The 27,835-nt window shown below is 39.2% G+C and overlaps 1 pseudogene; it reads right to left on the bottom strand.

Annotated features, from left to right (window-relative positions):
* On the bottom strand, nt 1-27,180 carry LOC149025437 (putative LRR receptor-like serine/threonine-protein kinase At1g53440; annotated as a pseudogene).
* Between the last annotated feature and the right edge of the window lie 655 nt (nt 27,181-27,835).

Raw genomic sequence — 27,835 nt, 5'->3', positions numbered from 1 at the left:
TCACATAGTTCCAACTATTCGAGTGCTAATATGGGTATTCTCCTCTTCATCAAGTTTAGCCAAACCAAAGTCCGAAATCTTAGCAATAAGATCCTTATCAAGCAACACATTAGTTGCTTTTATGTCTCTATGGACGATTTTCAGCCTTGATTCTTCATGAAGATAAGCCAAACCTTGTGCTATCCCCAAGCAAATATTGAGCCTCGTTGGCCAATTTAGGTACATTCTTTGATCTTCAAAACCTAAATGCATATCATGACTTATCATCATTTAGCCATAAATTCATCCAAAAAATCATTTAGCCATAAATTCTTTTGCAAACCTATTATAGACAATGTCATTGACTATCATTCATTTACTAAAAGAGTAGACTTATATCCACAATGATAGTATAGGATTTACCAAATAGTGCACGGGCTAAGCTATTATTCTCCATATACTCATAAATCAATAGTAGTTGGTTTCCTTCAATACAACATCCATAAAGCTTCACAAGATTTGGGTGTTGTAAAGCAGAGATCATGCCTATTTCATTTACAAATTCACGGTTCCCTTGCTTGGACTTGGAAGAAAGCTGCTTGACAGCAATTACCTTACCATCTGATAGTATACCCTATGACAAAACAAGGAAAATTTGAATCACTATTTCACCAAAATAGACAAGGTAAAATTTGAAATAAAACTGATATTCTTTTCTTTTCTGTTCCCCAACCTTAATTAAACTTTTCGTTTACATCCTACCTTTCGTCTTTCCTATTGAAGACTAAAGCAAATTAACAACATCAAAGTGTTGTGGCACATTGCTGCCTGATTAATTTAAAGCCTCAACCAACAAAATAAGATATAGATTGATTGTGACAAGTGAGAGGTTGAGTCAAAGATTTGGACACTAACATACCTTATATATAGGCCCAAACCCACCTTCACCTATCTTATTTGAAGCATCAAAATTCCCTATTGCAGCTACAATCTGTCTCAAACTGAAGTGACCTGTTTGTAGCTCTATGGCTTTACATTCAATAGAATTAGTAATATTCCTTATAAACATGAAACTATAATGATACATAATATATCTAGTTAATGATATGTGTCATGTAGCTAGCATCTTTAATCATTTTGCATAGATACTATATACAAAACACACATGTAGATGAGAACATGTGATAACAATATGAAGATATGATATGTGTGTGATGCATAAAAACTAGTGATCAAACCAATAAATCAATACAGAGTAAAGAGTAGACATGTGAAGTAAAGGAGAGCATATAGAAATTCTGATACAATATCAGAGCATAGACCAAGAATCAATCAATAATAAAGACTTGAAGACAAAGAGAGAAAATAAAAGAAGAAGAAAAATGAAGAGAAGATAGGGGAAATTACTAAATCATGCTATACTCAACGTGGGAGTTATTGTGGTTAGACTGCCATTTATTTATAAACAAAATTACAAGCCAAGGGAAGGTGGACTGTAAGTAGGAACCTACTAAAAGTACAAAACACTAATTCCCAATTACATGATGAAAAGAAACTAAAGAAAAGACAAAAACAGTTATCACATAAAAAATCTTTAATTGTGATGATAACTAACATATTACTACAAAGATAATAATACTAGAGGGACACACTTAATGGCCTAACATTCTCCCTAAAATTGGAGCATATAGATCATCCATGCCCTGCTTGGATCAATCTTTCTAGAAGGTGAGACAAGATAAAAGGCTTGATAAACATATCACCCACTTGTTTGACAAAGGAAATGAATGGAGTCACATTTATTTTCTACATAACTACATCCACACAATATTAGAATGGATTTCAATGTCTTTAGTCATTTTGTGAACACTTGGGTAGAATGCAACCACTTTATATCACAACAAAATAGTGGATATTTTTATGAACCCTTAAATTTGTGATAACCATCTTAACTATTGATGTTTGTGGCTTGATGTTGTTCTCTCAACCGATAACCCTTGTTTCAAACTAAAACTATTCCAAAATAAATTACTTTAATTTGTTAATTGACTAATACTAAAACCCCTACATGTCTATTTTATTCCTTTCCCATTAGCTCCCGGCCTCTTCCCTATCTATTTCTAACATATTACTTTTTTTAACCCTAAATAATAACTAAGATTTCTAATTAAAATGTAGTTTCATATCAATTATAAAAGAAACATATTCTAGGAATGCTGTTAGAATAATGCATTGCATTACAAACACATGGATGATCCATTTGTCCAACCTTTGTCATCAAGATCCTTCCTTCCCAAGCAACCTTTCACCCAAAGAGTTAGTAAAATCAATGCTATGAGGACACATGAAGCAACAACAATACTGTTGATTACTCCAATTGAAAGTCCAGAGTCAAAATCTACACAATCAAACAAGTTGCAGTATCACAATAAGAAGTGTGAAGAAAGGGGAAAATAGAAAGTGGATAGGTGTGGTACTTGGCATCACTGAAATAGCTGATATTAGGGGTCTATAGACTCCTCCTTCGGGAATTGCAATAGTCCCTCTTCCAGACTAGAAGAGGTGGATCTCCAAAGTATTTCCGTTGTGATAACATCGTTAAATTCCTTAATGACGCTCTTTCCGGACCCATTAGCTTCTTGTGCAGTATTAAAATCCTTCAAACATATTTCTCCCTGTAAGAAAGCAAAAGAATGTTGGAGACATTGTGTAAAAAGGGAAAAAATTGATTATCAATGTTCTTCAAAAATTAGCTAGAAAGTTTCTTTGGAACATACATTCAAGAAACATGTTAAGGGGAAAAAAGTAATGGAACAAGAGCATAGTTTCTTAAGAGAAACTAAGTGACAATATAAACAAAATACCAAATATGGCAATTGTCAATCACTCACTTGGATTGATACATCAAATATACGCCTACCAAGGCTACCGAATGTCCGGTCTTTTGTAAAGGTTATTTAAGCAAAGTGGAGACGCACTATATAACTACCACTTTGTAAGCAGTGGCCATAATATCTTAGCGAGCGATGCATCCACTTTTTGCTCAGCCCTTAGATCTCCTGGATGATGACCTGTAAAACAAAAAGCGTCAGATGTGGCCCGACCACTGGGGTCGGGAGTCCACCTCCGAAGGCTAAGTCGGTCGATGAACTTAATCACAAATGGCTCTGCTAGAGGCACGAGTTAAGGAATGAATAATTGGAATACGATCTAGATCATAAGCATGTGAGTGTTTACGTCCAGAGGTATGAGAATGAATCTGGTGGTCTCCCTTTGGTGGTCTCTCTCCCTACCATGTTGGTAAGTAGGGTTTATATAGAATGTACCTTCGAACCTGGTTCATTGGATGTATATGAGCCTTCTTCGAGTAGTCATTGGATGCTAACAGTTAGATCTGTTGAGCGATAGACTTCTACTAGTTTGGACTAGTAGAGGACTCCTAGGATAATCTCTTGGCAATTTGATGATTATCCCTCCAATGACGATAAGTGACAGCCGTCAAGTTCCGCTTTGCCATCATTAGAGTAATTAACCTAATCCATAAGTATCGGATTAGGGCGTGCTTGTGGCTGATTCAGTTTCCTTCTTGACAAGCTATCTACCCGGACCCGGCTCGCTCGGAAGTGAGTCGATTTCCTTCGTCTCGACCGGGGTCGAGGGTCAAACCAAGTATGAACCCGGTTCAATCATAATTTCTCCATATCACGAGCCCCCTAGACCAAGCGTTCGGTCGATCCCGAGGGCTTGGTTTTTAACTGGGTTCGTCGTCAAGCAATAGTCTCTGCGTATCCCATTAAAGGTCATGTCACATTTAATGCGGTGGTCACTTTTCCTCGAGCGTTGTGAGAACAATGCCACGTGTTTTTTTTGCAGTGGAGCTATCGTGGCTCACGTAACCCAAGCGCCTGTTTTGGATTCGTGAGTTCAAACTTTCAAAATGTCTTCAAATCTCGATCGTCGATATTGAATAAACCTCGATCATTCACGGCTTGAACACTCGTGCGGGTACTTAAAAGCAGTTCGTTGTCTTCGTAGGTTTCATTCTTCTTGTCTGGAAGTTGAACCTTCGTCGTCTTTTTCGCGCTTTCTTGCCCTCGAGCTCTTTGTCTTACCAAATCAGTAAGTTTACTGATCTTTTTGCAAAGTTTAACTTTTTGTCTCTAGGTTTTCTTGTTCCATAGTGAGACTTTTAGTAATGGAAGATATTAGGGTTTCTTCCGAATCTTCCCTTGTACCTAGTGCTAGTAAGAGTGATGGTGGTAACGAAGCCTTCGTCTCTCTTCCTTCAGAACAGTCGGATAGTGACAATAAAACCCTAACTGCCCTCTGGCGTGACTTCGCTGAAATTAACCAAAAGAGATCAGAAAGAAAAGCTGAGACTTCTCCTACCCTGCTTGAGTCTGGACCATCCATGACTCCTAGGGCGACCACCGAGTCTTCTGGGAGGTCAAAACAAACTTCCAGGCCCAGTGGCGGTCCTGATTCTGTTCCTTCCAGGCCCAGGGTTTCGATTTTCCTTCTTTTTATTGTCCTAGGGTTCCCAACCCTGATGAGAGGGTTGATTCGATCCTTCCGGGCGAATTTTCCCTATATACTGATGCACTAGAAAGCGGAGTTCGCCTTCCTTTTTTCAATCCTTTGTGCGGCCATTCTGACTCATTGGGACATTTGTCCCAGAATGCTGCTTCCCAATAGCTGGCGTCTCATCGTCGGCTTCTTGGGTTTATGTTTTGAACTGGGCATTATGCCCTCTCTTGCTCTTTTTGTGCATTTTCACCTTCTTTCTGTTTCCCATCCTCCTGGTTGGGTTGTTCTTTCCAAGCGTAAAGAGCTTGGCTAGAGGGGCAGCATTCTTTCCAAAGGAACTTGCCCTTCCAATCACAAAAGATGGCGCGAGAGATACTTTTTACGTCGAGCGCCTCAATCGGACCTCGACTTCCCGACCGTCTGGAGATATTACTCTTCATATGCTAAAGGTAACCGGGCTGTTCCTTTGTCCGAAGAAGACGAGATGGCGGTAAGGAAGATCAAATCAATTCCATGGTATCAGGAGATACATGGATTGGAGGTGGAATACAACTCCATCCTTCAGTATTGGGGGCTGGCTCATTGTGAGCTTCTTGACACCCTCTTTTAAATTCATGGAACTGATATGCCTTTCTGAAATTCTGATTCTTCTTCTTCCGTGCAATGCCACCAAGGATGAACCCTGAAAATCTTCCAGTCAAGGCTCCCAGGGCCGTTGTGACAGCTGAGCAGCGGTCGCCCTCAAGCCTTGACTGCTGATTAGGTAGTTTTTGTTCCCTCTCTCGACCCTTCTTATAAGGGTATCAGGAATCTGAAGCCAGTGGTTGAGGCTTCATGAAAAGGGAAAAAACCAATGGCAGAAGCGCTAGATGTCCCTTCTGCCACACAAACCAAAAGGAAGCATGATTCAACAGATGCTTCCTCCCAGAAAAAATCCAAAAAGACCGCAGATGGCGAGGAGATCTTCACTCCTCAATGGACCTTGACGCAGACTGATAGGGCAACACAAGACCCTGAGAAAGATGCAGAATGGAGTTCCCTCGGTCTTCTACCAGCTGATCGTCGGGCTTTTGAAGCTTTGGACGATGATACCCTTGTTAGTCAGTCCACAAGGTACCAATTTTTGAATCTTTCGCTGCTTGTTTCTCATGATCTCTTATGAGTTCTTCTGATAATTTCCTCGTTCCCAGGAATGCTGTGTTGAATTTTTATCAACACATGGAGGCATTGAGCCGAGTTGGTTGTAGTGGCTCCTTGCTGCAAACCTGTGAAGAGAAATTGGCGAAGGCCAATTCTGAAATCGACCAATTGAAGACAGCAGCCGAAGAGCTGAAGGTGAAACAAACTGAAGAGATAAAATCCTTGAAGGATAATCTCAACTCTTTACAAGTTCGCCTCTCCGCTGCTGAATGCGAGGCTAAGAAGCAGAAGGCAGCTGCCACGTTGTTTGGTGAAAGGCTGGAGCTTAAAATCCTTCGAGCACGAACAATTACTGAAGATGAAAGTTCCTAGCAAGCCCGAACATATCAGGCCGGAGCTTCGAAGGGACTGCGTTCGGAAGTATTTGAATAGCCTTCCTTTTTCCCAACTGCTGGGCGCCTTCAATCTTCAAGCCTACCGCATGGGGCAGAAGGACATATGGGAAAAAATCCTCAAATCTATCCCCTCCATCGACACAACTCCCTTTCGTGTGGTGTGTCACAAAGAGGTCTTTGGGAAGCTCAAGTTAGACTTCCCTGACTGGGCTTTGGGGGAGGAGGATCCATTTTTTGCTGACCCCAATTATGAAGAGTTTCTTGCTGATGAACCACCCCTTCCAGAGGAAACTCCACAGGCCACTGCTAAAAAGGAACCTGAGAAAGACTCTCTGAAGGACTCTTCGGGTGGTGAGGAGGAAGCGTAGGGCGTCATTCTCTCTCTTCTTTTTTTTTTGTAATGATTGACACTCCCTTATTAATGAAGAGTTCAAAATTTTCAATGATTGCTTCCATTCTTCCTCATTCATTATCCAAAAATCTTGTCTTGGAAATCAAATATAAATGATAAAACTTATCACTTATCTTTGAAGAGACGTTCGGGAAAGATGCCTTAGCTTTTGTATTCTCCCTTGCTTCTTCTTTTAATGCAAAGTTCAAACGTCTCCCTTCATTTATTGCGAAGTCCAAACGTTTCTCTGCCCTTGTATACCACTCACTTCCTTCAATGAATTGGTAATGTAACCATTATAAAAATGGTTGTGCGACGGTTGAAAGTATTCTTGTACCATGTGCATATATCCACGTGGTTTCCCTCTGACCGTTGATCTTGCTTTTTGAAGAACTCGAAGCGTTTCTTCGATCTGGGCCTTTGGTTGTCTTTAGCTTTCAACCGTTGCCTCATTTCCTGAGGCTATTTAAGTCCCTCGAGGGTACTCTCTATCTATCCTGCTCTCTGCAAGTTAGATCTGCAAAACGACATTTCTTTTTCTTGTGCTGCATTCATATTCCTCGTACTCCATCAACATCTTCAACCAGCTTCTGAAATCAGTAAGCTTTTTGTTTTGTTTATGTCACAAATATCCTCTCCTTCCCCCCAAGTGAACTCTACAGTAGTAATACTTGGGGTTCACTTTATGGGTATTCTGAGTAGTTCATATCTGACTAGGGTTTTTCCTTTTTCTGCGTGTTGTTGGATTTTTGTACAGATGCGGCTTTTTCTGTACTTGCAGTGCCTCCCAGAATCGATCTGAGTTTTATTAGGGTAAAGTCCTGCAAGGAGAATGTTCCAGCACCGACGGAAGTTGTGGCCAGTGAGGTGATTGCATCTGGTGAATCTTCTGAACGTAAGGAGACTGTCGTTGGTGAATCTTCTAATCAGACTCCCATAGCTTCTCCTTCACTCCCTCTGCCTGAAGAGATCGTTAGGTCTTCCCGGGAAGATCTTGATCACTCCGTCCTTGATGGTGCTGATGATGCTCATGCTGTGACAGAGACCCTTCAAGCATCTGAGGCAACTATGTTGGCATCTGATGAAGGTTCGGTCCCAGCAGGGGCTGCTTCTATTCCCAACTCTAAAGCTTGTTTGGCGTCCTCTTCCTCTCCTTTGGAGTTGGAAGATTTTGCCACCAGGAAGCGTCGTCGGTTGGCAAGTGATGCAGCTCATCTTTCTCTTGATGTAGCTCATCCTTCTCATCCTTCACCTGAATTAGTGTCAAACGAGTTTGACAAAGCGTTGGAATGGTGCACTGCTGCTCGAATGACTTCTGAGAGCGCATTTCTTTCCAAACTTCTAGACGAGGTCTTTATGAAGTCAATGGTGATGTAAGTCTTTCTTCATTATCTTTGATTCTGAAGGTTACTCTTCTGCTCCTGTTTAACTCGGAAGTTGTTTGCAGGAGTCTTACTGGTAACTTCCACAACCAAGTGGAAGTAGCATCTAGGCTCAATAAACTAAGGAATGAGGTTTCTAGGCTTCGGGAGAATTCCAGAGCCAAGGCTGCTGAAATTGGTCGCCTTAGGAAACTAGCTTGGGAGGTTGCAGGAGAAAAGAACTCTTTGATTGAGCATCTCCGTTTTGACCTGGATGATGCTAGGGAGAAGATTCGGCGGTTGGAACGAGAAGTAGGAAAGTCAGGAGCCAAAGGATCTAAGGCGTTACCTCAAAGACAAGTTGTCATTCCTTTGCCCGAATCCCTTCCAACTGATGTTCGCAGAGCTTGCGTCTTCAAATATTTGCACAGTAAGCCCTTTGTTGACATGCTAAATGCTTATAACTTGCAAGCGTACTGGGATGGCGAGAACGAAGTATGGGAATCGATACTGAGAAAAGATCTTTTTTTTTTATACGACTCCCTACAGCGCTGATTGTCATCCTGAAGTGTTTGGCAAGCTGGGTCTCCCCTTTCTTGATTGGACCAAGGACAAGATTGACCCTCCGCCGTCGGATCTGGATATTATGCTCTATCTCGATGATTCTCCTGTTTACCCTCCTCTGGAAGGATTCAATTATGAAGAGCTTGGCCTGAATGCGAGTTTGATCAAAGATCATACTTCTTCTGGTCAAGCTGGATAAAGAGTACGGAATTGCGAAGGATTTTGTACATCATTGAGATATTTCTGTACTCCTCCTTCTTTCTTTTCTTCTTCTTGAATCCAAATTGCTGATTGACTTCTGTGTTCGTCTGGCGAAGCTGCTTCGATCTTGTTTGATTCCTTAGTAATCATCTGTAATGACTTTCTTTTTTGACCGAATGAAGATGTAACTCAACTCTTGTAATCTCATATGTATGTTTGATGTAAAGGTTGGCCTTCTGGTCTGTTGGAGAAATAAGAAATCAACTTCATCTTTGAACTTCGCCTGCCACTTGAGTCGCTTTTGCAGTAGGTCTTAGTTGTTCAGAACAATGCCTTTACTTAAGGATTTCCGGAGAAATACAATAAGTTTGAGAAGGAACTCACTCAGGTTTTAAACCGATGCCTTTACTTAAAGATTTTCGGAGAAATACAGTAAGCTTGAGAAGGAACTCACTCGGGTTTTAAACCGATGCCTTTACTTAAAGATTTCCGAAGAAATATAGTAAGCTTGAGAAGGAACTCACTCGGGTTTTAAACCGATGCCTTTACTTAAAGATTTTTAGAGAAATATAGTAAGCTTGAGAAGGAACTCAGTCGGGTTTTAAACTGATGCCTTGTAGAAGGAACTCGGTCGGGTTTTAAACCGATGCCTTTACTTAAAGACATTTCGAAGATTCAATAAGTCTAAGAAGGAACTTACTCGGTTATTAAGCCGATGCCTTGTGGAAGGAACTCACTCGGATTTTCATCCGATGCCTTGACTTAAGAAAATTCCGAAAAAATTCAATAAGTGTTGAAGGACCCACATGGATTTTCATCCAATGCCTTGTAGAAGGACCCTAATGGACTTGCATCCAATGCCTTGTAGCTGAATCTGATCTTGAGTGTGGTGTATGATGCCCCCCAATCAGACGATAATTGTTGAAAACCAATAATTGCATTGATTGAGTTGAAAATATTTACATCACGAACAAAATTGAAATCATCAAGGATAATATTTCTTCAAATGCCTAGCATTCCACGACCGATCCAGCTCTTTCTGAGTTGCCATGTTCTTCAGCTTGTAAGCTCCCAAACCGACTGATTTAACAATCATATAAGGTCCTTCCCAAGAAGGATCCAACTTTTTCTGATGGCGTGGATCTGAAGCCAAGGTATTTCTCAATACCAAATCCCTTGCCAAGAACCGGCGGTTCTTTACTCGGGTATTATAATATGACGCTATTCTCCTTTGGTAATGTTGAGTTTGAGCTACTGCTTTTGCCCGAACTTCGTCCAATAAATCAAGGCTATCAAGTAGTCCTTGTTCGTTGGCTTTTTCTTCGAACTCTTTGTCTTGTAATGTTCCTGCGATTACTTCCACAGGTGCGAGTGCTTCGGATCCATATGCCAACTTGAAAGGTGTTTCTCCTGTGGGTGTTCGAACCGTAGTTCTATAAGCCCATAGTACATTATTTAGCTCTTCGACCCACAAGGCTTTATCAGCCTCAAGTCTTCACTTGATCCCTTCAAGTAAGTTCGGATAGTAACCTCTACTTGTCCGTTGCTCTGGGGGTATGCTACTGATGACATACGATGCTCGATCATATACGTTCCACAGAATTGTTCAAATTGTGGACAATCGAACTGGGTGCCATGGTCAGTGATGATTACCTTTGGAATTCCAAAGCGATATATAATTGACTCTAGCAGAAACTTCTCCACTTTTCTTTCGGTGATTGTTGCCAGAGCACTGGCCTCCACCCATTTAGTGAAGTAGTCAATCGCTACTATTAAGTATTCTCATCCGCCTAATGCCTTGGTGAATTTTCCCATAATATCAGTTCCCCACATCGCGAAGGGGATGGGATCTAGAATTGAAGTCATGGTCTCCGCTGGACGCTTTGATACTGTAGCATGAATTTGACAATTGCTACACCGACGAACATACTGCATAGCAGCCTGTCGTATATTAGGCCAATACAACCCAAATCTCAGAATCTTGTGTGCCAGGGCTCTTCCACCCATGTGAGCTCCACAGATTCCTTCATGAACCTCGGCCAAAGCTGATTCCGCTCCTTCGAGACCTAAACATCTCAGAAGGGGTCCAGAATAAGATATTTTGTATAACCTCCCATTCTGCATGACAAATCTTGCTGACCGTATCATGATCAATCTTGCCTCTTTCGGATCCTCAGGTAATTTATCATCTCTCAGATATTTAACTAACGGATCCATCCAGCAACGCTCTGCTTCGATATAAGAAATTTCTTTCTCATGATAACTTGGAAATGTTATCTCTTCAATATAGAACGAAGGGTCTAGATTTCTTTCCTTAGCATTGGCTAGTCGAGATAGCTCATCTGCCATTGTATTTTCAGTCCTTGGAATCTAAGATATCTTCAAATTCTTCAATTGCTTTTGAAATGCTTGCACAATCTCTCGATATTTTTGCAAGCGAGGCTCTTTAATACCATACTCCCCCTGGACTTGGTTGACTATAAGTTGAGAGTCACTATAAATAGTAACATCTTCTATTGCCAATGCTTTTGACAACCTAAGTCCAGCTATCAGGGCCTCGTATTCTGCCTCGTTATTGCTAGCTTCGAATGCAAATCTCAGTGCATATCGAATGATAAATCTTGCTGGACTCTTCAATAGAATTCCAGCTCCTGCTCCATCCTTATTACTCGAGCCATCCACATATACTTCCCAAATAGTTGGTATAATAGGATCTTCAAAAATGCTTTCCATTGGTGCAGTAGTTTCTACTACGAAATAGACTAACACCTGAGCTTTGATTGCCGTTCGGGGCTTAAAGCTTATTTGGAACTCGCTGAGTTCAACCGACCAGGCAACCATTCTTCCAGACAAATTAGGTTTATTAAGAACTTTACTAAGAGGGAAAGTCTTAAATACCTCTATTGGATGAGCCTGAAAATAGGGCCGTAACTTCCTGGCGGCTATCATGAGAGCTAAGGCCTGCTTCTCGATTTGCGAATATCGTGTTTCCGCATCAAGTAGTACGTGGCTAACATAATAGATTGGCCACTGCTTCTTATCCTTCTCCCGAACGAGTACTGCACTGACCGCCGAAAGGGATGTTGCCAAATATAACTGTAAGATTTCTCTCTTCTTTGGCCGGGACAAAAGTGGTGGCTTTCCCAGTGCCTCCTTTAATTCCTCGAAAGCTTTCTGGTACTCCTCGGTCCAGTTTGCTTCCTTGCTGCCCCTCAAATCTGTAAGTGCCTTAAAGAATGGCAAACACTTCTCTCCAGATTTGGAGATGAAATGATTCAAAGTGACAATTCTCCCAGTTAGACACTGCACATCACGAACAGTTTTGGGAGCCTCCATGTCAATCGAGCTTGTATTTTAGCCAGGATTGGCCTCAATACCTCTTTGTGACACCATGAAGCCCAAAAATTTGCCTGAAGAAACCCCGAAAGCGCACTTTTTTGGATTCAGCTTCATTTGATACTTTCGCAGTACTAAGAATACTTCTGCCAAATCTGCGATATGATTTGTTCTTGTTATGCTTTTTACGAGCATATCGTCAACGTAAGCTTCGACATTCTTGCCAATCAGGTCCTTGAATATCTTGTTGACGACCCTCTGATATGTTGCTCCTGCATTTTTCAGGCTGAATGGCATAACTTTGTAATAGAAGCTTTCACGGTCGGTCATGAAAGCTGTGAACTTCTCATCCTCCTTATTCATAAGGATCTGATTATAGCCTGAATAGGCATCCATGAAACTTAGAGTTTCATACCCTGCAGTCGCATCTATCAAGAGGTCAATCCGTGGCAACGGATAGCAATCCTTAGGGCAAGCCTTGTTGAGGTCTGTGTAATTTGTACACATCCTCCACCTCCCATTCGCCTTTTTGACCATTACTATGTTGGCCAACCAGGTTGGGCACTCGATTGGTTCAATAAAACCAGAATTTTTCAGCTTTTCCACTTCGCCCCGAATGGCTTCGTGCTTTCCAATGGAGAAATTTCTCCTCTTCTAGATAACTGGTTTCGCCTTTGGATCTATCTAGAGTTTATGCTCTGCAACAGTCCGATCAATTCCTGGCATGTCTTGGGCAGACCATGCGAATACATCTTTATTTTGTTGAGGAAAAGACCTCAACTCTTCCTTAAACTCCTCCAGCTGCTCAGTCCCAATATAAGTAACCCTTTTATCATCTTCGGTACATAGCTGGATTTGCTCCAGCTTTTCAACTGGCTCGGGCCTTTGCATCTCTTGCTTCTTCCCGATCATCTCGTATCTCAATTGGTAGAGCAGTCACCCTTCTGGGTCCCTCTTTGTCCTTTAAATAGGCAACATAACATAGCCGAGAAATCCTCTGGTCAAATGAAACTTGACCAATTCCAATTTCTGTTGGGAATTTTATCTTCAGGTGCTTTGTTGATACAATAGCGCCTAACTTGGACAAAGATGGTCGCCTGAGAATAACATTATAGGCTGGAAGTTCCCGAACCACCAAAAAATTGACTCGGATTGTCGCCTCCTTGGGAAAACTCCCAATAGATAAGTCCAATTAGACCGATCCTTCCGCTACTGCAGACGATCCTGCAAAGCCATATAAATGTGTGGACGATGGTTCCATCAAGTCTTCTTCCACCTTCAACTTTTGATACACTTCATAGGAAATTAGGTCAGCTGCAGACCCTGTATCAACTAAGACTCTGTGCACTTCTCGGCATGCAATCTCTACCTTGATGACTATGGCATCCTCGTGAGGTAGACAAACGCCTCTTTCATCTTCCTCGCCAAAGGTGATGGGTTCTTCATCATTCGGCCTCTTCCGCTTCTACGTCTCTCCAGTTCCAACAAATTTGGATTTCGTCTTCAACTTCCGGAGTGACTCGGGTTCAGGGCCTCCGAATATTGTGAGAATTGTTGATCGAGATGCATCAATCATCTCCTTACCCTTTTTCGACTTCGGAGCCTCCTTTGGCTGTTCTGGATTAACCGAACAATCCCTTTTAGGGGCAGCCTCACGTGACTCCCCTTTTCTTATGCTAACAAAATTGGACAAATGTCCCTGAGATATCAATCTCTCAATATCTGCTTTCAAATGACGACAGTCATTTGTATAATGATCGAAATCCTTGTGGAAACGACAATATCTTTCTCGATCCTTCTCCTCCCCAGGTTTCAAAGTGATCTTTGGGGGCCACTTCAAAATATTTTGCTTTTTGATGATATTCAGAATATCAGCCCGAGGAGTATTTAATGGAGTATACTCACTTTTACCAGGAGATCTCTGTCGCCATGCCTGAGTCTTTCCAACTCAATCACGAACATTCTGCTTCGGCTTCTGCTTAGTCTCAGGAGCCTTCTGTTCCTTGGTGGAAGCTTTATTGTCCCCCTGGCGTGCATCTAGGATCTCCATGACTTCAGCCTGCTTTTGGCATCTCTGTACCAACTCTGCATAAGTTGTAGGCATATCCTGAAGTAATAACTCCAGGAGTCTTCGGTTGGTGAGTCCAGTGAACAAAGCAGTTTTTGCTACTTGCTCATCTAGATTCTCTATCTCCATCGTAACTCGATTGAATCTTTTCAGGTAATCTCTGATTGATTCACTCTTTCCTTGTCTGATGGTGAACAAGGTCTCTTCTGTCTTTTTGACTTGGATTCCACTCTGGAATCTCCCTATGAATTTGCACACCAATTCATCAAAGTTCACGATCCTTCCAGATGGGAGGTTCAAAAACCACTTTTGCGCCGCTCCGGTTAAAGATGAAGGAAAAACCCTGCAAAGAATTTCATCAGAATTACCTGCAACTGCCATAGTCTGCTGATAATAACCAATGTGGGCTGTTGGATCTCCGGAGCCATCGAATGTAGAAAAAGTCAGCAGACGGAAATTGTGGGGAAATTGATATCCTGCAATTGACTCAGCAAAGGGGGTCTTCCGAATAACTGAATAAATATCCTCAGTTATCCTTCCTCTAGCCAACTGCCCTAGTTTTTGATTGATGTTGGCCAATTCCTGACCAATATGAGTCGAGTGATCTTCAGCATTATGATCACGACCTCGAACATTAGGATCATCACGAGCTATTCGATCATCACGAATGGCCCGTCCATCACGAACATTTCGCTCATCGCGAACTGTATCCAACCTTGTATTTGAGTCGGTTGTGCTTTCCTGTGGCCTATCGAACCTATCGTCCCACTTAGGTTAATCATCAGTTCTCCTAAGCCCTCGGTCACCTTCACGAAAGTTCTTACCGATATTCCGATCTTCAGTCAATCTTTGATCGCGTGGTAATTCGCGCCTCCCTAAATCGCGATGATTAGGCTCTTGTGGTAATACCACTTGTCTGGTGAGCACGCGGAGTGCTTGACTCACCTCCAAGAGTTGAATCTTTACCTGATTCAATTGATCTTGGAATGTCTCTGGAGGATTGTTTCCCCCATGACCACCATCTACCTCAAGAAGGGGTAGACTTCCCTGAGGAATATCTGGATTGTGTTCCCCAGGATTCTGGACACCAAGATCGCGTTGTGCAGCGGCTGCGGCTGCAGATGATCTGGGATCTGGTTACCATAGCTTTCTAAATCTTTCCCACAGACGGCGCTAGATGATGCGTCCACTTTCTGCTCAGCCCTTAGATCTCCTGGATAATGACCTGTAAAACAAAAAGCGTCAGATGTGGCCCGACCGCTGGGGTCGGGAGTCCACCTCCAAAGGCTAAGTCAGTCGATGAACTTAATCACAAACGGCTCTGCTAGAGGCACAGAGCTAAGGAATGAATAACTGGAATACGATCTAGATCATAAGCATGTGAGTGTTTACGTCCAGAGGTATGAGAATGAATCTGGTGGTCTCCCTTTGGTGGTCTCTCTCCCTACCATGTTGGTAAGTAGGGTTTATATAGAATGTACCTTCGAACCTGGTTCGTTGGATGTATATGAGCCTTCTTCGGGTAGTCGTTGGATGCTAATAGTTAGATCCATTGAGCGATAGACTTCTACTAGTTTGGACTAGTAGAGGACTCCTAGGATAATCTCTTGGCAATTTGATGATTATCCCTCCAATGACGATAAGTGATAGCCGTCAAGTTCCGCCTTCCATCACTAGAGTAATGAACCTAATCCATAAGTTTCGGATTAGGGCGTGCTTGTGGCTGATTCAGTTTCCTTCTTCAGCAAGCTATCTTCTGGACACGGCTCGCTCGGAAGTGAGTCGATTTCCTTCGTCTCGACCGGGGTCGAGGGTCAAACCAAGTATAAACCTGGTTCAATCATAATTTCTCCATATCAGCGAGATTGGAGCAATTCTAGCTGTCATATATATGGATGGATCAGTCATTTTCAACACTGATGAGTTTGTGGTCAAGTATAGATCATCGGGTATATCTGAAAAGATTCCTGTAATGCTAGAAGCCTATCTATTAGTGTGATAGATGTATGATGCTGAAGCATCCACTTGAGATGTTAAATATTGTTCATATGCTTCCCCATCAAAATTTGTTGATGGACCGCCACAATTGATAAACAATGAATGATCTGCGTAGGTAGCTGGAATTAGAAGGATGTATTCATATATGATTATTTCCTATCAATCACTTGTAAACCCCTTATAAAGGCTCTAATGTTTTGTCATCTAAAAATGTAAACATGTTCTACAATTACATTTAGGTTTTCCATTGCAAGGGAGGTCCTTCTTCAAGCACCAGTCAACTCTGCAAAAGGTTCTCCAGATGAATTTAGTTTCCTCACAAGATTTATTAATCAATAAAAATAACATTCAACCAAAAAAAAAATATACTTACGAATTGTTTTTTGAAGATGAATAACTGGCAATTCTTTTCCTGTTTATAGACCAATTTCATTAGCGAAATAAGAAAACATTTGTTGTATATTGAAGTGGAAGAAGATAATACAGGGTATTGAATATACAACATAGTTTGTGGTTCACAGTTTGTTTGCGAAGCGTATCTAGTAAAATTGTTGTAGGATAAATCACTGATACATAAAGTAGCATCATGTTATGGTACTGTAGTTCTAGGTTTTATATATATAAAGGGGAAAAAAAAAGAAAAAAAGAAAAGAAAAGAACATGTCGAGATACATAAGATAGTTTCAATAAATAAATCAAGTGAAAAATTCATCCAAAAGACAAGTCAATTGAAGTTAAAAGATCCTATTAACCATGTGCCGAAACTTTTGAAGAGGAGAAATACTCACGCTTTTATGTTGCTTGTAAACACCCATTGTGGCACTTCTCCAGTCAGCAAATTGTTAGTAAGAAACCTATGTTCATAAACAATATAGTGCCTACCGTGAGAATAAAGAAAATTTTCATTGATATATTAAGAGAAATCATTGATAAGAAAAGTTGAATTATCATGTTTATTCAACAAACCTATGACTATGCCAATAAGAAAGTTTAATGAAATGCTAATCATAAATAATAAGAAATTATGAGATATCATTCTTGGATTAATTTTACCAATGCACAGTCTGTAATCATAAATGAATAAAATAAAATAATGACATATAAAAAGAAAATATGGAAATTTATTGTACATACAAGAACTGTAGAGACGTTGAACTTTGAACATCTGGAATGTGACCAGTCAACCTGTTGAAGCTTAGGTCTCTACAAATGATAGAAAAAAACAAATCCCTTTAAAACATAACTACAAAAGATTGTCCACATAGTGTAATTTAATGATGGACTAGTGATACATTCTAACCAATACAAGGTTAAATTTAGCAATTTAAGCCCATGAAGACATTCACTTGATATGTCTACGGAGAATATTGATTTAAGATAATAAATCAATGGAATCACTCCTAGTAGTCAAATTGCCTTCGGTACTAATCTGAAATTACTGGAACTTTTATCGGGCTATTAGTTTAGTCCCAAATCCTTGAAATGAATTTGCCTTGTGTTTTGACAATTATGAAATCAAATTTGTCAACCACAAGATATGGGAAAGGCAAAGTAAATCATCGAAAGACAATAAATATCAGCCTAAAGAAAAATGCACCTAAACAAAGAGTTAACTTTGTAATGAATAATCTGCTATTGTCATATATTAAAACAATAGAATTCAAATTAACACCTACAAAAAAAGTTATTTCTATAATAAACTATTTATGCTTGTCATACATTAGAAAAATTTAAGATACAACTGAAATTAACTAGAAGTCTGATGCGGTGGTCTATTTTGTTAGAAAGTTGTATTTCTCCTTTATAGTCATAAGTATGTCTTGTGGAAAAGACATGGTGTTTGAGCATATGTTTAGACAAACTTATTTATGGTCTCTTCCCATATAAATAGGAGAATAAACCCATTTTAACAGTGTTTTAAGATATGGTCTCAGTTTTTCTATTGGGTTTATCCCTCTTCATTGCCCATGTCTGATTGAGTACAACCTTAAGTATTCTTGGATGTATAGTACATGAACCCACAAGATCTCACTTTTTTCCATTTAGCAAGACGAGATTATGTGCTTAGCACCTATAGTCTCGAGTCTCAAGTCTCGACTCTTGATTTGTAACTTTGACGATTGGATTATCATTTGAACTTTGTAATTTATGTTTGGTAAACAAGACTTTGTAATTTGAACTATAAACATGTGTGGTGTGTTAAACATGTTTGAATTTTGAACATTTAGCATTATTATTTGAGTATATGATGTGTACAAAAAGTTTTAAGGTTTCACTTCAGCATAGTGGTTTTCAAGTTGGGGTTTGAAGAGGAATATATATATATATATATATATCGCTAAAAGGATTATTATATTAAGCGAAGAAATATTAAAAATACATCAATTAATACCATATAAGGAACCAACCTCCCTTACCCGCAACAACTGTTGCCCCCAATACACCCTTCCTCACTGGTTCCTGCTCAGATTAGAAAACCACTAACTTATAAAACAAAATCTAGGACGTCTAGAGGCATCCACAACAAGTTCATTAAGGATTGAAGCTGACCAAGGAATGTTAATATCAGAAGTTCCTGTCCTAGCTGCCGAATTTGCCAAAAAATCTGCCACTGTATTAGTTTTACGATAGCAATGTGAAATCGTCCAATCTATAGTCAACAAATATTTTTGTAACTCTCTCCACATATGAAAGATATACCAAGATATTTTCTTCTACTGTATTAAAGTCACCATAGCTTTTGAATCACTTTCTACCCAAAGCTTTTTAATTTGTAAATGCCTTGCCCAAAGTAATCCGTGAATGAAAGTTTCCAATTCAGCCTCAAAGTTGGTTTTAACATCTAAAAAAATACTGAAATTGAAAACCCCCGCAACAACTTCATTTCGAAATACTCCTCCACCACCAGACCTTCCTGGATTGCCTAAAGAAGACCCATCAGTATTTAGTTTAACCCAACCTACAGCAGGAGGACATCAAAAAATTTCTTGTGGAGGAGCAGCACTAAAGACAGAAAAGTGAAGTCCTAGTCTTCTTGCATCCGAAAAAATGGTATGAGTTACTTTTCTTCCATCCATTTTAAAGCCAAACTGTACTAAGTCTAAAAAAATTAAACTCACCACCTCATCAATCCTAAAATTTAAATTTTCAAACCGGATTTGATTGCGGACCATCCAAAGAAAGTATAAAAGCACACAACATCCATTAATCCAAGCAGTCTGTAAAGGAGACTGTGAAGCCTTGTGTTTCCAAGCCTTGAACGACTCTACAATCAAATCTTTTACTGTCCAACTATAACCAAACTTTGCTGCAAAAGCTTCTCCACATCCACGTGAAAATGAGTAGTGAAGAAAGAGATGTCCTATGTCCTCTGAAGCTTTACCACATAGATTACAACGAGAGGCCAGCATAATTCCTTTCCGAGTCAACAAGGCATCAACAGGTAGCCTATAATGAAAAAGTCTCCAACATAAAACTTATTGTCTAAGCTGTAAAGAAGTCTTCCAAATACTTTTAGCCCATTCCAGTTGTTCTCCTTTTCTACAATAGAAAACCCATGCCGATCGAAAACTAAACTCTCCCCCCTCCGAACCTTGCCAATGACAAACATCAACAAAACCAGCATAAGGAACATGATATAACATAATAAGAGAGATTACCTCTTGAAGGCATTGTCCACTGATGAAAGTCTCCACTCCCCTTGCTGTAAACAATCTGCAACAGTCAATTTCAAATGACCCTCTAGATCTAGATGAATACCAACATAGTCTGCAGTGGTAAAATTCCCCAACCATCTGTCAAACTAGAAATTTATATTCTGACCACCTCCAACTGACCACCGTTCATTAGCTTGAACAAAACCCCAAACCTTCCTCAATCCCAATATCAAAGATGATTGCAGCCTATAAATCTTTAAATTTCCCCTTTTGTCCACCATCTTCCCCTTTAAAAAATGAGCAAAACCAGAGTGTTTATGTTTAATTGTCCAAGCCAACTTGCATAAGGAAGAAAAATTGACATCTCTTAATCTCCGAATACCCAAACCACCCTCACATTTTGGAGTACATAGTTTTGCCCAAGACACTGTAACCTTCTTCACAGCCTCTATACTCCTTGTCCAAATGAAGTTATACATCCAAGCCTTTGCTTGAGAAATAATAGAGCTAGGCCACCAGTACACTGAAAAATTATGAATCAGCATGATAGAAATAACTGAATGTACCAACTCCACTCTACTTGCCAAAGATAACAGCTTTCCACACCACCCTTGTAGCCGACTCTTAACCTTGTCTAAAACTGACAGCAATCTGACACGAGTAACTCTTCCTTTAAAAATATCTATCCCCAAATATCGAGTAAGAAAGAGAGCAATTGGGATATTTAATATGTCCACAATTTTATGTTTCCGACTAGGAGGCACACGTCCAAGAAAAAGCTTACTCTTTTCCAAACTAATATGTTGACCCGAAAATTCTTGATACTTCGATAAGAAATTTTTCAAAGCTTTAACATAACATAAAGAAGCATTTGAAAAAATAAAAATATCATCAGCATACATCAGTACGGAAGGAACTTCTACTCCCCTGAGGCCTGGCAAAGCTCTCAATCTACTAGCAGCTATCAAAGAATGAATGCCCCTGCATAGTACCTCTTCTGCAAGAAGAAAAAGAAGAGGAGATAAAGGGTCCCCTTGCCGAAGCCCTTTCTCAACTCCAAAGAATCCAACTGGTCCCCCATTCAATAAAACTGAGATTCTAGTAGACTGAAGCATCTCATGAATCCAACCAACCCATCTATTTGAAAATCCGAAAGCCTTAAAGACCAAGAATAAAAACTTCCATGATAGAGTATCATAAGCCTTCATAATATCAATCTTAATTCCCATCCCCCCCCCCTCTAACAGAAGAACGTAAAATATTTGTAAGTTCGGAAGCGACAGCAATATTTTCAGAAATCATCTTACCTTTCTGGAAAACTCCTTGCTCCTCAGACATAAGCTTAGGCAAAAGAGGACTCAGCCGAGAAGCCATTATCTTTGACAATGCTTTGCAAAAAAAATTCCCCATACATAGAGGCCGAAATTTGTCCAGTGTAGCTGCATTCTCCACCTTGGGAACTAAAGTGAGGAAACAATTATTTACCCCTTTTGGAAGTTTTCCTTTTTGAAAGAAGGATCGAACTGCAGCCCCAAAATTGGCTGAAACAATATCCCAGCATTTGCGGAAAAAACATCGCGGAAAGCCATCTGGTCTTGGAGAACTGTCAGGATCTAGGTCCCATACCACTCCTTTGATCTCCTCATTAGAGGGCAAACCTTCAAGTAATAAACAATCATCATCCATCAGCACTTTTGGAATCACAGACAACCACTTTGGGTGTCTTAAGTAGGAACCAGTTTTATGATAGTTTTCAAAGTAAGTCACCACATAATCCTGCAGTTCAAGTGAACTTGATGTCCAAGTGTCATCCATTCTTCGCAAAGGTTTAACAGAGTTTTTATTCCTTCTAAGTTTAGTAGAGAGATGAAAAAATTTTGAATTCCTATCTCCCTCTCTCAACCACCTGACCATTGCTTTCTGCTGAACAAGAGAGTCCAGACGATCCATTGCTTGTACAAGTTTTGACTTCAAGGAAGTCTCTTTATCAAAATATTCATCTGTCATATCAAGTTGATCAATATTAGTTTGAAAGGATGCTAGATCTTTCTCCACTTGTTGTACTTCAATAAAAAGATTAGGAAATGTCATTTTTGCCCAAGCTTTAAGACGCTGCTTAACATTCTTCAATCTCTGTGCTAGTACAAAAATGGGATCACCAACAACCGGTTCCCCCCAAGCCAAACGAACCACCTCCAAAATAGAATCGTCAGTCATCCAAAAATTATTGAACTTGAAAGGAGAGTTTACCAGTTTGACACATTTGTCAACAAAGACACAAATCAGAGAGTGATCAGACGAGTGTGTCGGAAGAGTGATCTGTTTAGAATCACCAAACAACTATAACCATCTGGCATTGAAGAAACTTCTATCAAGGACTGAACGAACATTACCAACTTTGCATTGGTTTGACCATGTAAATTTCCTACTCGAAGATGGAACTTCAAAAAGCTCACAAGCATTAATGGTAGCCTGAAAATCAGCTGCTGCACCTAGCTGGAATCTGCTTGAACCCCTCCTTTCAGACACCCGTAACACTGCATTAAAGTCCCCCATAACAAAAAATGGTAAGCTGGACAAAGGGAGAGCAATAAGATCCTCCGAAAGCCGTCTGCGATCAGATCTATCACAACAAGCATGAACCACTGATAGACCAAATTGCACACCTTGCCACTTGAATTGAAGAGAGAGTTGTTGGTCAGATGAAGAGAGAACAGAGGGCCGCTGCAACTCTCTCTTCCAAAAGACCCAAAGATTTGGAACTTTCTCTTGCCGAAAATTATACACAAAATTAGAAGATTATCCCAATCTATTAAGAAAGAGAATTGGGCACTTACTAACATCCACTTTTGGTTCAGCGACACAAAAAATGTCTGGTTGATGAGTCATTAACAGCATTTTAAGGGCCCTCCTACCAGACGCATTACCAATGCCGCAAATATTCCAAAAGAAAAGCTTCATATTAACAGTTACAAAACAGCACTTTCCTCTCCCAATGAGAGGCTCTTATATACTGTAGAGCCTTTAAATAAATAAATATATATATATATATATATATATATATATATATATATATATAATATATATATAATATATATATATAAAAATATATATATATATATATATATATATATATATATATATATATATATATATATATATATATATATATATATATATATATATATAAGGTTACCAGTGTGTTTAGAAGGGCTGAAACATGCTGGACATCAAGTCCCAAATGATCAACCCCTAATAGTCCTTGAGTTGGAGCCTCAAGTTGGGAAAAAATTCCACCAACTCATTGAGATCTTGCGGAGATCTCAAGGCAATCAACACATGGTTTTGGGTTTCCTAGATCTCAAGACAATGCTAGGTTTTAAGTTACTGAGATGAGCCTTGAGATCAAGATATTGCACCATGCTTGGGCGACCTGGTTAGGAGTACAACACTACTAGATAATCTCACATTTTAGGGTTGTTTTACCTTGGGAATTGATTTTCTAGTATGGGGCCTTTACAACCTTGAGGAGAGTGACAATGTGGCACAACTCTATCCATATGCAAAACCCAAATCTACAATATTGTAGACTCTGAATCAAGTGAAGTTGGCATACCCCTTCAATTGGTAGATCTTGTTAAAGAATATTAGATAGGTTTTATGTAATTTTCATGTAACATATTACCACAATACTTAAGGTTGTAGGTTGTTTAAGTTTTTGTGATTTTCAATTCTGATAACATTCTGAGAATTCCATTAAGGAAAAATCAGCAGCAAATATCAATTCAATTTGTCATCATGGTACATTATTTATTCAATCAATTTTAAATGAGAATGTGAAACAGAATATATATACAAACACTGATTTTTGTTAAGTATCACTTAGTAGATCCATGGACAAGAACATAATTAGCTTAGGCAAAAGGGAAGAAGTTGAAGTTTCATATAAAGAAACTTACAGAATCCACAAATATGGCATCAGTTTTTTTTTTTTGGAAAAAGGTAGCTTTGTATAAATAACGGAAACAAAATTATATACGATAATAGAACATCCCATCCACATCATTTATGATTAATTGTGCAAGGTCATCAGGAATGTTAGGAGGGAAGAAAATAACTTCATTTACAAAGTGACAAAATCTCGCCAAAAGGTCGGCACCAGTATTTGACTCCCGAAGGTGGTGATGAAAAACACAATAGTCGAACTGTTGCGAGAGGTCTCGAATGTCCGCAACTAACTCTTGAGCAAACCAAGGTATGCTATACTTGCCCCATAACATTGCCACAGCAGCCTGAGAATCCGACCGCACTTGGACACGGGTATAGGCTAAATCAGAAGCTTGTTGTAAGCTGCGAAGGATCGCCGTCGGCTCCATTACCAATATATTTGTTTCAAACATAGCGAGAAAACTCACAATGTATCTATATTTTTCAAATTCTGCAAGTCAGGGAAAGGAAAAGTCATATTTGTCCCATGAAGATTAGACACGCTCCTGATATTCAAAATTAATGCAACAAATTAACCAAATCTTTGTTGATCCTTCAATATTCAGGTGGATTAAGTATAACAACTTTAGAAGTTGGATCTGTAAGCAAGTATACTTACAAATAAATTAGGCTTTTCATGAAGGAGATGCTAGGAGGAACAGGGCCCTCCATGGAAGTGCCCTGCATATCACTGCCATAGAGACATGCAGTTTGCAAAAACCAAAAAGACGAAGGCAACATATATAAGATATTCAATTCTTATATAAAGATAATAATAATAATAATAATAATAATAATAATAATAATAATAATAATAATAATAATAATAATAATAATAATAATAATAATAATAGCAAGATTAATCCTCTTCATATTTGTTCAAAATTTATCAAATGAAGAAAACAGACGAGAGGATGCTAAAAATCTGGTACATACAGTGTAACAAGTCTAAGTCCAATTTCCAATAAAATTAGGGATCTTCCCAGAGATGCCAGTCCCCTGTATCGAACTGCAAATCAATAGCAAGTTAATTCGATCGATCAGGCATTCATTATTTCAAAATTTTATAAAACTATTCAAGCAACTACCTCCAACTTACAAATCTTCCAAGCTTTTAAGTTTTCCATATGTTTCCGGTATAATTCCTGTGAAATTGTTTGCATAAGATGCTGCAAGAGTAAGAAATCTGCATAAAATTAATGACTTCATTTGAAATGGTAACAGTACTAATCAATATATGTAATTAAAAGTTGATGTCGATGGTGATAATAAAGGTACAACAAAATTATTAAATAATTCTAATTGTTTCTTCGACACCATTACCAGTCTGCAATCAAATCAAAAGACTGGTAAATTTTCTCAATCTCTTGCATCTTCTGTACCAATGATGGGACCATACTCTACCTCACCTTTCCCTCCATGCCTGTTCATTCGTCACATTTGGCTCCTTGCTTTCTGCCATATTTGGGCTAGATCTAGGCGCCCCCAGCCCTTGGACATTGAGTGCCTCGTATTGATTTGGTTATGCTTTTGAAGAGTCTTCAATCAACGAGGACTATTAGAAAGCTATTTCTAAGGGCTTGTATATCGCATATTTGGAGGGACCAACCGAAACTTCTGAGATTGACTAATGAATCTCGATCCTCCAATCAGATTTGGAAAGCCATCTGCATTGATGTGAGCTCCAAGCTCTCCTTTTTCCCTCATAAGGCTCTTGTAGATTTTCTAAACATGCATATTGTTGTCACTTGGGACCCTTTTTTTTTTTTTTTTACGTGTTGAATCCCGTTTGTCTACTTATTGTATTTTGAGTAAATCTTGCTATATTATGTTGCATTTTTCCAGGTGGGAGATGTCTCAAAATTAGAGCTTGCGTAGTGTTCATCTTCTTGTTATTCAATTACTCTTTTGCAGTTCCCTCATGTTTCAATGGCTCAAATCATCAGTCTCGTGGTCACCATTCAGCCTAGAGATGGCTCCATCTCTGGCACCTTCTATGGAGAAGGGCGTTGTGTTTGCACTACTGCTTTCGACTGCTACTCTCTTCTCGTCTCTCATCTTGTCTTTATTTGCTCTCTTGAAGCATTGTTTTTTTATTTATTTTGGTAGATGGAATAAAAGAAAGTAATCTTACCAAAAAAAGGAAAAAGATTAAAGAAAGAAAGATTGATTTTTTTTAGTATGATAAGGATTTTTTTCTTTTAAAAAGATATTTTGAAAGAAATTCAAAAAGACGCATAATCAACTAAGCGAGCCAGATGCAAAGATTTTTTTTTCTTCTTGGGCTTAAGAGTGACTTTAGCTAAACCTTAAGGTCCAGATAAAAAACCCTTAATTATTTGATCGATGGAAACAATGGAAAGAACATGCAGAAGCTAGAGAAGAGAAAGCTCACAATCTCTTCAACCGACGCAGATTACCAAGCTCTGGAGGAAGGGTTCCTTCAAGTTGGTTAGAATCCAACTCCCTGGGAGTGACCATTTGAATGAAAAAAAAAAAAAAAAAAAGAGGTCAGTTTGGCCTACCAAGGAGTTTAATTTATTAGGCCATGTATTGTATCGATACTCACAGTTGCTCCAGTGAGGCGATGTAACCAATCTCCTTAGGAATTGATCCACTGATGCGGTTTCCCCAAAGAATGCTGCGATTAATTAATGTGCCAAAGCATCAGTCAGGTTAGATTTCCTAATCCTAACTAAACGATTCTTAAGAATTTGAAGAACTGAAATCAAGTAGCCAAATTAAGGAGATAAAAAAGAGAGGAGCTAGAGAGTATAATTACATGATGACGAGAGGGATTTGAGTCCAACGAAGAGGAATTGATCCACTCCGATAGTTCAGGGACAGGTCGCTAAACAAATGGAATCCACCATATGTGTGATTCATGATCTCAAAAGCTCAATTAAGTACAGAAGAGAAGAGAAGAAAACGACTTACATTTCTTGCAAATAGGGAAGATCTGCGAACTCTTCAAGCAAAACACCGGTGAGGTTCAACCTCGTTAATTGACTGAAATTCAAACAAATCAAACAAGAGTTAAGAGGAAATTATATATATAAAAACATTTAAAAGCAAATTAAGATGATTGAAACAATATTTGAAGTTAATTAGAAGTGTTACATATTCGTGATGTGGCAAACAGTGGTGGAGCAATTACAAGTGACATTGCTCTTGATCGTGTCCGTGGACCCAAAGCTCACAATTAAACCTACACCACCACTACACGAACTTGAGCTGACATTCCAATAACGATTCTCCAATTTTGCTGCTATCGTTTTGAGTGCTTGTACTGTTAACATCAAGGGAAACAATTCAGTTCTCAAGAGAAAATGTTTCACTTGGATCGATCTAGGAGAAAGAGAGAGTACTTGTAGCTAGTACTGATCAGCTATTGCATTATATATTGTAGCTAGATACGCACCTTCTTCATCCGGCAAGATTTGAGCTTCAGATATCAACAAAGCGAAGCAATTCAACAAAACAACAACGATGAGAAGAACCCATGAAACCTTGCTGTTTGCAAGTGCATTGATCATGAATTCCAGGTCTCATCGCCATTAACTGCTAGCTCCTCGTCAACTACCTTCTTCGATCCCTACAATTGAGTACCGCTACTAAGAAAAGAAAATTTAAAGTGATGGCTTAGCTCATTAGGGTTTTAGTTGTCATTATCGATGATGAGTACAGTATCTCATTTTCACTTTTAATACTCAAAGCAAAACTCCTTAGGATTCCCCTAGATGGTTTTGCTCGACTTTCTAGATTAAAAAATGAGAGTTTCTCAATCGTTCAAAAATGGAGACACCCATCCACACTTTTTTATTAGTGTTGTTGGCTTTATCATGAGTTATCTCATTTTCACTTTTAATACTAAAAGCAAATGGAGACAATCATCACTACTTTTTAATTAGTATTGTTAGCTTTTATCATGATTTATCTCATTTTCACTTTTAATATTGAAAGTGAATGGAGACAATCATTTCAACTTTTTAATTAATATTGCTGGTTTGCGTTTGGCTTCCAGACGCGCAGCACTGAGCTGTCTACAGTTCAGATCTAAAGTGGTGAGATTCGATCTCAACCACCACAATTAGGCAACTCAGTGCTGCGCATTAATTGCTGAAGCACGACATGGTTTTATAAGGGTAGAAGCTGCATGTGTTGTGTAAAATTTTGTCTAATTTAAAATTCGTTAAATTTCATGGAAGAATGAATGATCATGGTGAATCAAC

This window comes from Hakea prostrata, chromosome 2, assembly GCF_041222555.1.
Source record: "Hakea prostrata isolate BN-2017 chromosome 2, UWA_Hpros_2, whole genome shotgun sequence".
NCBI classification, from domain to species: Eukaryota; Viridiplantae; Streptophyta; class Magnoliopsida; order Proteales; family Proteaceae; genus Hakea; species Hakea prostrata.
This window is presented reverse-complemented; position numbering and strand designations above follow the sequence as displayed.